This window comes from Stenella coeruleoalba (assembly GCF_951394435.1).
Source record: "Stenella coeruleoalba genome assembly, chromosome: 6".
Classification (NCBI taxonomy): Eukaryota; Metazoa; Chordata; class Mammalia; order Artiodactyla; family Delphinidae; genus Stenella; species Stenella coeruleoalba.
The window spans coordinates 54,825,658-54,839,348 of NC_137151.1; the positions used below are offsets into that span (position 1 = coordinate 54,825,658).

At 37.7% G+C, this 13,691-nt stretch overlaps 1 long non-coding RNA gene across 2 annotated transcripts in view; it reads left to right on the forward strand.

Annotated features, from left to right (window-relative positions):
- The window catches only part of LOC307188051, a 165,792-nt gene that overhangs the window by 66,267 nt on the left and 85,834 nt on the right, over positions 1–13,691 (forward strand). For both annotated transcript variants that reach the window (XR_013828796.1, XR_013828797.1), the window contains exon 2: positions 13,311–13,454. This is a non-coding gene — a long non-coding RNA (uncharacterized lncRNA). The remainder of the gene's footprint in view (positions 1–13,310; positions 13,455–13,691) is intronic.

Below are 13,691 nucleotides of genomic sequence, written 5' to 3' on the forward strand. Positions count from 1 at the left end.
TATTTTTCATTTCAGTTATTGTATTGTTCATCTCTGTTTGTTTGTTCTTTAACTCTTCTAGGTCTCTGTTAAACATTTCTTGCATCTTCTTGATCTTTGCCTCTATTCTCTTTCCGAGGTCCTGGATCATCTTCGCTATCATTTTTCTGAATTCTTCTTCTGGAAGGTTGCGTATCTCCACTTCATTTAGTTGTTTTTCTGGGGTTTTATCTTGTTCCTTCATCTGGTACACAGCCCTCTGCCTTTCGTCTTTTCTCTTTCTGTGAATGTGGTTTTTCTTCCACAGGTTGCAGGATTGTAGTTCTTCTTGCAAAAGATTTCTGTGCATTAATTTTGTATCCTGCTACTTTACCAAATTCATTGATTAGCTCTAGTAGTTTTCTGGTAAGAGTCTTTAGGATTCTCTATGTATAGTATCATGTCATCTGCAAACAGTGACAGCTTTACTTCTTCTTTTCCAATTTGGATTCCTTTTATTTCTTTTTCTTGTCTGATTGCTGTCGCTAAAACTTCCAAAACTATGTTGAATAATAGTGGTGAGAGTGGGTAGCCTTGTCTTGTTCCTGATCTTAGTGGAAATGGTTTCAGTTTTTCACCACTGAGAATGATGTTGGCTATGGGTTTGTCATATATGGCTTTTATTATGTTGAGGTAAGTTCCCTCTATGCCTACTTTCTGGAGGGTTTTTTTCGTAAATGGTGTCGAATTTTGTTGAATGCTTTTTCTGCATCTATGGAGATGATCATATGGTTTGTTTCCTTCAGTTTGTTAATATGGTGTATCACATTGATTGATTTGCATATATTGAAGAATCTTTGCATTCCTGGGATAAACCCCACTTGATCATGGTGTATGATTCTTTTAATGTGCTGTTGGCTTCTATTTGCTAGTATTTTGTTGAGGATTTTTGCATCTATGTTCATTGATGATATTGGCCTGTAGTTTTCTTTCTTTGCGACATCTCTGTCTGGTTTTGGTATCAGGGTGATGGTGACCTTGTAGAATGAGTTTGGGAATGTTCTTCCCTCTGCTATAGTTTGGAAGAGAGAAGGATAGATGTTAGCTCTTCTCTAAATGTTTGATAGAATTCACCTGTGAAGACATCTGGTTCTGGGCTTTTGTTTGTTGGAAGACTTTTAATTACAGTCTCAATTTCAGTGTTTGTGATTGGTCTGTTTATATTTTCTATTTCTTCCTGGTTCAGTCTCAGAACGTTGTGGTTTTCTAAGAATTTGTCCGTTTCTTGTAGCTTGTCCATTTTATTGGCATATAGTTGCCTGTAGTAATGTCTCATGATTGTATTTCTGCAGTGTCAGTTGTTACTTCTTTTTCATTTCTAATTCTATTGATTTGAGTCTTCTCCCTTTTCTTCTTGATGAGTCTGGCTAGTCGTTTATCAATTTTGTTTGTCTTCTCAAAGAAGCAGCTTTTAGTTTTATTGAGTTTTGCTATTGTTTCCTTCATTTCTTTTTCATTTATTACTGATGTGATCTTTATGATTTCTTTCCTTGTGCTAACTTTGGGTTTTTTTTTTTCTTCTTTCTGTAATTACTTTAGTTGTAACGTTAGGTTTTTTATTTGAGATGTTTCTTGTTTCTTGAGGTAGGATTGTATTGCTATAAACTTCCCTCTTAGAACTGCTTTTGCTGCTTCCCATAGGTTTTGTGTCATCATGTTTTCATTGTCATTTGTTTCCAGGTATTTTTTTATTTTCTCTTTGATTTCTTCAGTGATCTCTTGGTTATTTAGTAGTGTACTGTTTAGCCTCCATGTGTTTGTGTTTTTTATAGATTTTTTCATGTCATTGGTATCAGTCTCATAGTGTTATGTTTGGAAAAGATACTTGATACAATTTCAATTTTCTTGAATTTACTAAGGTTTGATTTGTGACCCAAGATATGATCTATCCTGGAGAATGTTCCATGAGCACTTGAGAAGAATGTGTATTCTGTTGTTTTTGGATGGAATGGCCTATAAATATCAATTAAGTCCATCATGTTTAATGTATCATTTAAAGCTTGTGTTTCCTTATTTATTTTCATTTTGAATGATCTGTCCATTGGTGAAAGTGGGGTGTTAAAGTCCCCTACTATGATTGTGTTACTGTCGATTTCCCCTTTTATGGCTGTTAGCATTTGCCTTATGTAGTGAGGTGCTCTTATGTTGGGTGCATAAATATTTACAATTGTTATATCTTGCTCTTGGATTGATACCTTGATCATTATGTAGTGTCCTTCTTCGTCTCTTGTAATAGTCTTTATTTTAAAGTCTATTTTGTCTGATATGAGAATTGCTACTCCAGCTTGTTTTGATTTCAATTTGCATGGAATATATTTTTCCATCCCCTCACTTTCAGTCTGTATGTGTCCCTAGGTCTGAATATGTATATCGTTGCTCCTAATGTCCACCGCCTCAATTTTGGGATGATTCGTTGTGTATTCCGGTATTCCACAGATGCTGGGTACATCAAGGTGATTGTGCAGATTTAATCCGCTGCTCCTGAGGCTCCTGGGAGAGATTTCCCTTTCTCTTCTTTGTTCACACAGCTCCTGGCGTTCAACTTTGGATTTGGCCCTGCCTCTGCATGTAGGTTGCCTGAGGGCGTCTGTTCTTTGCCCAGACAAAGGACTGGCTGATTAGGGGGCCCTGGCTCACTCAGACCAGGGGGAGGGAGGGGTATGGAATGCGGGGAGAGCCTGCGGCGCCTGAGGCTGGCATGGTGTTTCAACAGCCTGAGGCGTGCCATGTGTTCTCCCGGGCAAGTTGTCCCTGGATCGAGGGAGCCTGGCAGCGGCGGGCTGCACAGGCTCCCGGGAGTGGAGGCGTGGATAGTGACCTGTGCTTGCACACAGGCTTCTTGGTGGCTGCAGTAGCAGTCTTAGCGTTTCATGCCAATCTCTGATGTCTGCACTGATAGCCGCGGCTGGCACCCATCTCTGGAGCTCGTTTAAACGGCGCTCTGAATCTCCTCTCCTCATGTACCCCAAAACAATGGTCTCTTGCCTCTTTGGAAGCTCCAGACCTTTTTCCCGACTCCCTCCCAGCTAGCTGTGGCGCACTAGCCCCTTCAGGCTTTCACGCAGCCAATCCCAGTCCTCTACCTGGGGTCTGACCTCCGAAGCCCAAGCCTTAGCTCCCAGCCCCTGCCCACCCCAGCGGGTGAGCAGACAAGCCTCTCGGGCTGGTGAGTGCTGGTCGGCACCGATCCTCTGTGCGAGAGTCTCTCTGCTTTGCCCTCTGTACCCCTGTTGCTGTGCTCTCCTCCGTGGCTCCAAAGCTTCTCCTCCAGCCACCCCCCATCTCCACCAGTGAAGGAGCTTCCTAGTGTGTGGAAACTTTTCCTCCTTCACAGCTCCCTCACAGTGGTGCCGGTTCTGTCCCTATTCTTTTGTCTCTGTTTTTTCTTTTTTCTTTTGTCCTACCCAGGCACGTGCGGAGTTTCTTGCCTTTGGGGAAGTCTGAGGTCTTCTATCAGCATTCAGTAGGTGTTCTGTAGGAGCTGTTCCACATGTAGATGTATTTCTGATGTATTTGTTGGGAGGAAGGTGATCTCCACGTCTTAATCCTCTGCCCTCTTGAAGGTCTCTCCTAGTAATTGGCCTTCTTTCCAGTTTTCTATTTCTTCCTAATTAATCTTGGTTGGTTGTATGTTTATAAGAATTTTTCCATTTTTTTGTAGGTTGTCTAGTTTGTTTCCATATAGTTGTTCATAGTAGCTTCTTATCCTTTGTATTTTTGTGGTGGTGTAATATCCCCTAATTGACTTATAATTTGTTGGGTTTTGTCCTTTTCTTTATTCTTTCATTAGTATAGTTTGCCAATTTTATCTTTTCATAGAAGCAGCCCTTAGCTTTATTAATCTTTTCTATTTTCCTATTCTCTATTTCATTTATATCTGCTGTAATCTTTATTTCCTTTTTCCTGCTAACTTTGGGCTCAGTTTATTGTTCTTTTTCTGGGTCCTTGAGGCAAGGTTATTTGAGATTTTGTTTTGTTTCTTACTGTAGGAGTGTATTGCTTCGTGTGTAAGGACAAATTGGCAAGGAGATTCTCAGTCAAAAGTCAGAATGCATATTTCCTTCTCTGATTTTTCTCCTTTCCTCATTCTTATTTTGCAACTTCCTTGAACGTACTCCTCTACAGATGGCTCCATTGTCTTCCCACCCAAGCCAATTGTACATTTCTGAAAAGATAGACATCACAGCTTTTATTTCTTGTTACCCACCATTGCTCAGTGAAAGTTGCTCACAACCATACGTGGTGCATAATAGGTGTTGAAGAAATATTCACAAAAATTAGCAAATGCTTCTCCATTTCCTGAAGATGGTACCATCTTTCAAGAAATTCTCAACACGTTCCATATGAATCTACGGTATTCTAAAATCATCTTTTTGTGAAAAAGTTATCCTCTCAAGCCCTGTTTCCCATGAGCAGGGCCCAAACACACACATTAATGAAGATTGTGGGTATGGTTGCAGGCAAAAGGAGTTTCTGGAAAACACTTCCATAAAGCAGGGGGTTCCCAAGTAAGCAACCCAGCAAAACATCCCCCCAAACTCCAAAACAGGTGAAGTTGCCACCCTGTCATTTTAACACCACAATAGCAAGGCATTACAACTCCTTAGCTATAGTCTATGAGCTATCACATTATTGAGAGAAGAGATTTAATAAATGCCCTATTAGAGCTAGCAGTTAGATTTTCTTCCCTTTCCCCTTTATCCCAGATCTGTTCTCATTGGTCTTTCCCCAACTTTATTCTCTCTCCTTTTGAAATCTTTGCTTCTATATACTAGCCTCATGATTGATTCATTTGCCCTGGCTCTGTTAGTTCATATTATCATAAACACTATTTTTTGAGTGTTCGTATGTGTGTCTATGTCTCTACGTCTAAACAAATCATCTAAAAAACAACTATTAGCTCTTTAAAAATATGTAGAATGCATATAGAAAATTTGGACTTTAGATTTCCTTGGTTTGGCAATGTTTTTAAGTTTGGAAGATTTTATGTAACAATCCATAGTTCTGAATTATCTTGAAAATTTGGCAGCATGGAGTCATCATTTTTGTAGGGCAGTAATCAGCTGGAAATGAGTAACAGCTGCCTCCTTAAATTGGACACTTTTCAGTATGCCTCATTCCCCACTACTGCCTCTTACACTACCCTCAGCCTAGCTGATTTATTTAAGTGTAAGAGCCCTAGATTAGATAAAGCTGCCAAGTAAGGCAGGTACTACAAGAAGGTCCAGCAGCATTTAAGATACATCCATTCAGCATCTACTACAAAGGGAGGAAAAAAATATTTATTAGATATCAAGTATGTGCCAAGTGATCCCTGCTACCGAATAGTTCACAGTCTAGAAGGAGAGACAGCCAAGGAAACAAATAAGCCAAAATACAATAAGATGCACACTAAGACCCAGGTAAGAAACAGGTTCTTGTTTGCAACCAGAATTCCTCTAGGCAGGCACTGGCAGAGTGATTCCAGAATCAGATATAAACTCAGGCATGGGACTCTGTATTCAGGACAGAGCTCCAAAAACTAGATAAGATTGTCATTGCAAGGCAGGAATGAGGATTATTACCTCATTCCTCCATATCTCAATTTTTTCATCTGTAAGTGGGGATAATAGCCTAACAGCCTCTCATTAAGTTGCTCTAAAAATTAAATGAGGTGATGTATTAGATAATGTTAAGCCTTTAGAGAATGTTTGCATGTATTAAATGGCTTATAAATGCTAGTTATTATAACTAAATAAAGGCTCTAAAGTAGGAACTTGATTATGATGGCAGTGGTGAGGTGAGAGAGTGTGGGTATAGGAGACCAACATTTAGTTACAGGGAACATGCGCAGAGCTCAGTGACTGTATCCAGACAAAAGAGACTATATAAACCTTGCAGCAATAAAGAGCTCCTGGCCCAGGACTCCTATTACCCTGAGAGTACCCTTTGCAATTTTGTATGGCTCTATTCTGTAAAAGCAGGATGGCACTTCCTTTTTGATGTTTTCTAGCACCTGGTACAAGCTTGGCTTTTAGTAAATCACTAGTAAATGGTTATTGAGGAAAGTAATGAACATGTGAGGAAACTTGAAACTAGATTAAGATCAGAATTTTGGGAATGGCAGAGCTGAGCATAGAGATGGGGTTAAAGGGCCCCAGCTGGGTGACCTAACAGTTCTGTGGGCAAAGAATATGTAATACAATTCCTGAGTACTCAAAATTTGGGGGCACTTGTATCACCTGTGTGTATTGTCCAGCAATTAGCAAAGTCAACCCTGTCTTTCATACTGTCTAAGATGTTCCTCAGAATACCAATCTTTCCTTTTCAAATTAGGGTCTATTTAGGAAGAACCTGGTTATTTAAATATGAATCAATTTACTGTTTGGCAAGGAAGAAGCAAACCACTAAAATAAATAGAGCAGTAGCTTCTGTCTCTTCTCTGCCCTTCTTGCCCCATTTTTGACTGGCAGAGAGGAGAGGCAGGGCCATCATGTGGCCAAGAGAGACAGAGTAAGACCTTTTGGACAAACAAACCTTGCCTGCCTGGGAAATTGGCCCACTGCTCTTGAAAGGCCAATTTTTTCATGATAAGTGCTTTTACCCAACATTGTTGCAACCCTTGTCCAATGTACATTGCCCTATGGCATGAACTCCTGTCCCGTTTTTTGCTGCTGCCAGCTTCCCCTCTGGAGTCAGCAGCCTGTTTACCAGACATGGGATTAGGGACTGAGAAATTCCAAAAGCTGGAGACATGGTCCCTGAGCACAGTCCCTTAGCTCATTTCCCTTGAAAGCCTTGGGTACATAATAAGATTAGTTGCTGCAGTGCCCAACTCTCTACAACCCTCTCATCTCCCAAACTCCCTATGCTATAAGAGAAGAGGAAATTTGGAAAGAATTGTTTTAACCAAGAAACTTTGCAAGAAGAAAAACTTTTCTGCTTCTTATATTCTCTTTATCTTGAGTAACTCCTGTCATCTTTAACTCTTTACCTGATTAAGGCCAAATTGTTTGCAAGTGAGACTGGCAGCTGCACAATTATGAGGATTCAGTGGCACTTGAAATATTACCTAAGACTCCTTCCCTCTTTTTTTTTTTTTTTTGCGGTACACGGGCCTCTCACTGTTGTGGCCTCTCCCGTTGCGGAGCACAGGCTCCGGACGCGCAGGCTCAGCGGCCATGGCTCACGGGCTCAGCCGCTCTGCGCATGTGGGATCTTCCCGAACCGGGGCACGAACCCGTGTCCCCTGCATCGGCAGGCGGACTCCCAACCACTGCACCACCAGGGAAGCCCACTCCTTCCCTCTTTACTCAAACTCTGGGTTCTAAGGCATTGGTTCTCAAATTTAGCACCAATCAGAATTGTATGGAGGGCTTGTTAAAACCCAGGTTGCTGGCTCCACAAAATACCTCCCCATCCAGAATTTCCAATTCTATATGTCTGAGATGCAACCTAATAATCTTCATTTTTGATAAGTTGCCAGGTGATACTGATTATCATTGATCTAGGGGCCACATGTTGAGAACCACTGCCCCAAGGTATGACTCAGTCTAAAAATTTAATCACTAAGCACCAGAGAAAATTCATGCTGTGTAAAAGAGTATAAAGATTCCAGATGAAATCTTCTGAAAGCAAAGACCTATGTTATATGAAGAGTATTCAGCTGGATACTGATCAGTGCATGTATGTGAGGAAACTACCCAAAGCTGGAGAAAGAACAACCTGAAAGGATGAGAGGCAGCTGCTCTTGGTCTTCATACAGGGCCAGAAATAATGCCTATTTCTAAGGCTGAAAACTGGTAATTCATGGGGCATTGGATAAAGTACATAGAAGAGTCTTGCCTCAGTATTGGGGAATAATGATCCCCAGGCAGAGCATAGCTCCAGGCCCACCTAACAAATTTTAGCAAGAACCAAAAGGACTAAAGTGTTTCCATGTAACAACTGCAACCTAGAACCAAGTTTAGAAATATTTTAAAGAATACAACAATATCTGGCATTCACTAAGGTAAAATTCAGTGTGTGACATCCAATAAAAAAATTACCAGAATTATAAAGAAGCAAGAAAATATGACCTATAATGAGAAGAAAAATCAGTGAATTGAAACTATCCCAGAATTGACACATATATTTGAATTAGCAGACAATGACATTGAAGCAGTTATTTTAACTGTATTCCATATGGACAAAACCTTGAGACATGGAAGATTTTTGTGAAAAAATATATATGTATACTGGTTTTGAACTAAAATTCTGGAGGTAAAGAAATCTACATGTGAGATGAAAAATACGTTAAATGGGGATAATGGCAGATTGGACATTGCAGAAGAAAAGATTAGTGAACATGAAATAGAAACCCTCGAAAATGTAGAATGAAAAGAGAATTATAAAAAAAAAATACACAGAGCATCAAGGAACTGTGGGACATCAGGTGGCCTAATATATGTGTAATTGAAATCTCCAAAGGAAAGGAGAAGAGCATAGAAAACTAAAAAATTGAAGAAGTAATAAAAAATATCCAAATTTGATGAAAATATTATATTCACAGATTCAAGAGCTCAGCAAATCCCAAGAAAAACAACAACAAAATACATCAAGGTGCATCATAATCAAATGCTTAAAAGCAGTGATAAAAACACAATCTTAAAACCAACCAGAAGGGTAAAAAAAAAAATCATTCTAGACAGAACAAAGGTAAGGATGGCATCAGATTACTCACAGGAAAAATGCAAACAAGATAGTGGAGCAAGAAAAATGTCAACTTAGAATTCTATACTTGGTGAAAACATCTTTCAAAACTGAAGACAAAATACTTTTTCAGACATCGAAAAGCTGAGCGAATTTATCACCAGCAGACCCACAGTAAAAGAATTGTTAAAGAAAGGAAAAAATGTTAAAAGACAGAAGGAAAATAATATCAGATGAAAGTTTGGCTCTACATGATGGAAAGAAAAGCACTGGAAATGGTAACTGCATAGGTAAGTATATAATAGTTTTCAACTATTATTTTCAAATTATAAACTTACCAGCTAGGTTTCTTTGGGTAGCCAGGAATTACCTAAATCAGTTCTTTTTCCTCAATTTCTCACACCAACACGGAAGAAAATAAAGGAGAGGAAGAGGCTGGGGAAGACTCATATGGAACATGAAGCCAACTAGCCCTTATATTTTTACTGAGATATAATTGATATAAAATATTAATTTCAGGTATACAACAAAATGATTCCATATCTGTATAACTGGGAAATGATCACCACAGTAAGTCTAGTCAGCATCTATCATTGTACATATTTACAGTTTTTTTCTTGAGATGAAAATTTTTAAGATCTACTTGCTTAGCAACTTTCAATTATACGACACAGTATTATTAACTATAGTCACCATATTGTACCTACATCCCCAGGACTTGTTTGTCTTATAACTGGAATTTTGTACCTTTTGACCACTTTCACTGATTTTGCCCACCCACTGCCCCTTGCGACAACCAGTCTCTCTGTACATATGAATCTGAGCTTTTTTTGTTTGTTTGTTTTTTAGATTCCACATGTGAGGTCATATGGTATTTGTCTTTCTCTGACTTATGTCACCTAGCATCAATGCCCTCATCCATGTTGTCACAAATGGCAAAATTTCACTCTTTTTTATGGCTGAATAGAATTCCTGTGTGTTGGGTGCATGTGCCTATGTGTGTGTGTATAATCACATCTTCTATATATTACATTCATTGGTCAATGGATGCATTACATTATAAGTATATTAGTATAAGTAATGCTGCAATGAACGTGGAGTTGCAGAATGAACCTTTTTCAAATTAGTGTTTTCATTTTCTTCAGATAAATACCCAGAAGTGGATAAATACCCAGATAAGTACCAGAAGTGGAATAAATACCCCGAAGTGGAATTGCTGAATCCTATGGTAGTTCTGAGGAACCTCCATACTGTTCTGCATAGAGGCTGCACCAGTTTACATTCCCACCAACAGTCAACAAAGGCTCCCTTTTCTCCACATCCTCACCAACAATTATCTCTTGGCTTTTAATAATAGCCATTCTTAAAAGTGTAAGATGATTTCATTGTGGTTTTGATTTCATTTCCCTAATGATTAGTGATATTAAGCACCTGTGCCTGTTGGTCATCTGTATGACTTTTTTGGAAAAATGTCTATTCAGGTTCTCTGCCCATTTTTTACTCAGATTGCTTTTTTGCTATTGAGTTGTATGAGTTCTTTACACATTTTAGATTCCAACCTCTTATCAGATATACGATTTGCAAATATTTTCTCCCATTCATTTGGTTGCCTTTTCAGTTTGTTAATGGTTTCCTTTACTATGCAGAAGCTGTTTAGGTTGATATAGTCCCACTTGTTTATTTTTCTTTTATTGCCTTTTGCTTTTGGAGTCAGATCCAAAAAATCATTACCAAGACCTATGTCAGGTAGCTTACTGCCTATGTTTTCTTCTAGAGTTTTACAGTTTCTGGTCTTACATTCACAACTTTAATCCATTTTGAGTTTATTTTTGTGTATAGTGTAAGATAGGGGTCTAGACCCATTCTCATGCATGTAGCTGTCCAGTTTTCCCAGCCACATTTGTTGATGAGACTGTACTTTTTGTATATTCTGTCCCCATTATATATTCTTGACTCCTTTGTCATAGATTAATTCCCCATGAATGCATGGGTTTATTTCTGGGCTCTCTATTCTGTTGCATTGATCTATGTACCTGTGTTTATGCTAATACCATAATGTTTTGATTACTAAAGCTTTGTGATATACTTTGAAATTGAGAAGCATGATGTCTTTGTTCTTTTCCAAGATTTCATTGGCTATTCAGGGTTTTTGTGGTTTCATACAAATTTTAGGATTGTATATTTATGTGAAAAATGCCATTGCAATTTTGATATGGATTGCATGGATTGAATTTGTAGACTTTTGGTAGTGTGGACATTTTTAAAAATAAGTCTTTCAACATATGAACACGATACCTTTCCATTTATTTGTGTTTTCAATTATTTTCATCAATGAATTATAGTTTTCAGTATAAGTCATTCACTTTCTTGTTAGATTTATTCCTAGGTACTTAATTTCTTTTTGATTGTAAATGGGATTGTTTTCTTAATTTTTCCTTCTGATAGTTTGTTAATGTATATAAATGCAAATGAATTCAGTATTTTGGTGGAGTTCTTAGAGTTTTCTGTATATAATATGTTATCTGCGAATAGTGACAGTTTTGTTTCTTCCTCTCCAATTCAAATGCCTTTTTTAAAAATTGAAATATAGTTGATGTACAATATTATATGTTAGTGTACAGTAGTGATTCACAATTTTTAAAAGTTATACTCTATTTATAGTTATTATAAAATATTGGCTATATTCCTTGTACAATACATCCTTGTAGCTTATTTTATACATAATAGTTTATACCTCATTATCCCCTAACCTATATTGCCCCTCACTTCTTCCCTCTCTCCACAGATAACCACTAGTTTGTTCTCTATATCTTTTGGTCTGTTACTTTTTTGTTATATCCACTAGTTGGTTGTATTTTTTAGATTCCGCGTATAAGTGATACCATAGAGTATTTGTCTTTCTCTGATTTATTTCACTTAGCATAATACCCTCCAAGTCCATCCTGTTGTTGCAAATGGCAATATTTCATTCTTTTCTATGGCTGAGTAGTATTCCATTGTATACATATACCACATCTTCTTTATCCATTCATCTGTTGACGGGAACTTAGGTTGCATCCATATATTGGCTATTGTAAATAATGCTGCTATGACATTGGGGCACATGTATTTTTTCAAATTAGTGTTTCTGTATTTTTGGACATATACCCAGGATTTGGATTGCTGGGTCGTATGGTAGTTCTATTTTTAGCTTTTTGAGAAACCTCCATACAGTTTTCCACAGTGGCTGCACCAATTTACATTCCCACCAACAGTGTACAAGGGTAATAGTTTCTCCCCAGGCTTACCAACATTTGTTATTTGTGTTCTTTTTGATAATATCCATTCTGACAGGTGTGAGATGATCTGTTATTGTGGTTTTTATTTCATTTCTCTGATTAGCGATGAGCATCTTTTCATGTGCCTGTTGGCCATCTGCATGTTCTCTTTGGAAAAAATGTCTCTTCAGATCTTCTGCCCATTTTTTAATCAAGTTTGTTTTTTACTGTTGAGCTCTATGAGCTGTTTATATATCTTGGATATTAACTCCTTATCAGCCATATCACTTGAGAACATTTTCTCCCATTAAGTAGGTTATCTTTTCATTTGGTCAATGATTTCCTTTGCTGTGCAAAAGTTTTTAAGTTTGATTAAGTCCCGTTTGTTTGTTTTCACTTTTATTTCCTTTGCTTTAGGAGACAGATCCAGAAAATATTGCTATGATTTATATCAAAGAGTGTTCTGTCTACATTTTCCTCTGGGAATTTTATGGTTTCTGGTCTTACAGTTAGGTCTTTCTTTAATCAATGTTTAGTTTATTTCTGTAAATGGTGTTACAGAATGTTCTAATTTCATTTTTTTACATGTAGCTGTCCAGTTTTCCCAGCACCACTTATTGAAGAGACTGTCTTTTCTCCATTGTATATTCTTGCCTCCTTTGTCATAGATTAATTGACCATAAGTGTGTGAGTTTATTTCTGGGCTCTCTATTCTGTTCCATTGATCTATGTGTCTGTTTTTGTCCCAGTACCACACTATTTTGATTACTGTAGCTTTGTAGTGTAGTCTGAAGTCAGGGATCATGATTTCTCCAGCTCTGTTGTTTCTCAAGATTGTTTTTGCTATTTGGGGTCTCTTGTATTTCCATACAAACTTTAAAACTATTTTTTTCTAGTTCTGTGAAAAGTGCCATTGGTATGTTGATAGCGGTTGCACTAAACCTGTAGATTGTCTTGGGTAGCATGGTCATATTAACAATATTAATTTTTCCAATCAAAGAACACAGTATACTTTTCCATCTTTTTTTTACCATCTTCAATTTCTTTCGTCTTAGTTTTTCCAAGTACAGGTCATTTACCTCCTTAGGTGGGCTTATTCCAAGGTATATTATTGTTTTTGATTCAATGGTAAGTGGGATTGTTTCCTTAATTTCCCTTTCTCATATTTCATTGTTAGATTATAGAACTGAAACAGATTTCTATATATTTTGTATCCTGCAACTTTAACAAATTCATTGAGTTTTAGTAGTCTTTTGGTAACATCTTTAGGATTTTCAATGTATAGTATCATGTCATCTGCAAACAGTGACAGTTTTACTTATTCCTTCCTTTTATTTTTTTTTCTTCTATGATTGCTGTGGCTAGGACTTCCAGAACTACTTTGAATAAAAGTGGCAAGAGTGGGCATCCTTGTCTTGTTCCTGATCTGAGAGGACATGCTTTCAGCTTTTCACCATTGAGAATGATACTAGCTCTGGGTTTGTCATATATGGACTTCATCATGTTGAGGTATGTTCCCTCTATGCTGACTTTCTGGAGAGTTTTCATCATAAATGGATGTGGAATTTTGTCAAAAGTTTTTCTGCATACATTGAGATGATTGTATGGTTTTTGTTCTTCAATTTGTTAATGTGGTGTATCACACTGATCTGTGGATATTGAAAAATCCTTGCATCCCTGGGATAAATCCCACTTGATCCCTTTAATGTACTGTTGGATTTGATTTGTTAATATTTTGTTGAGGAT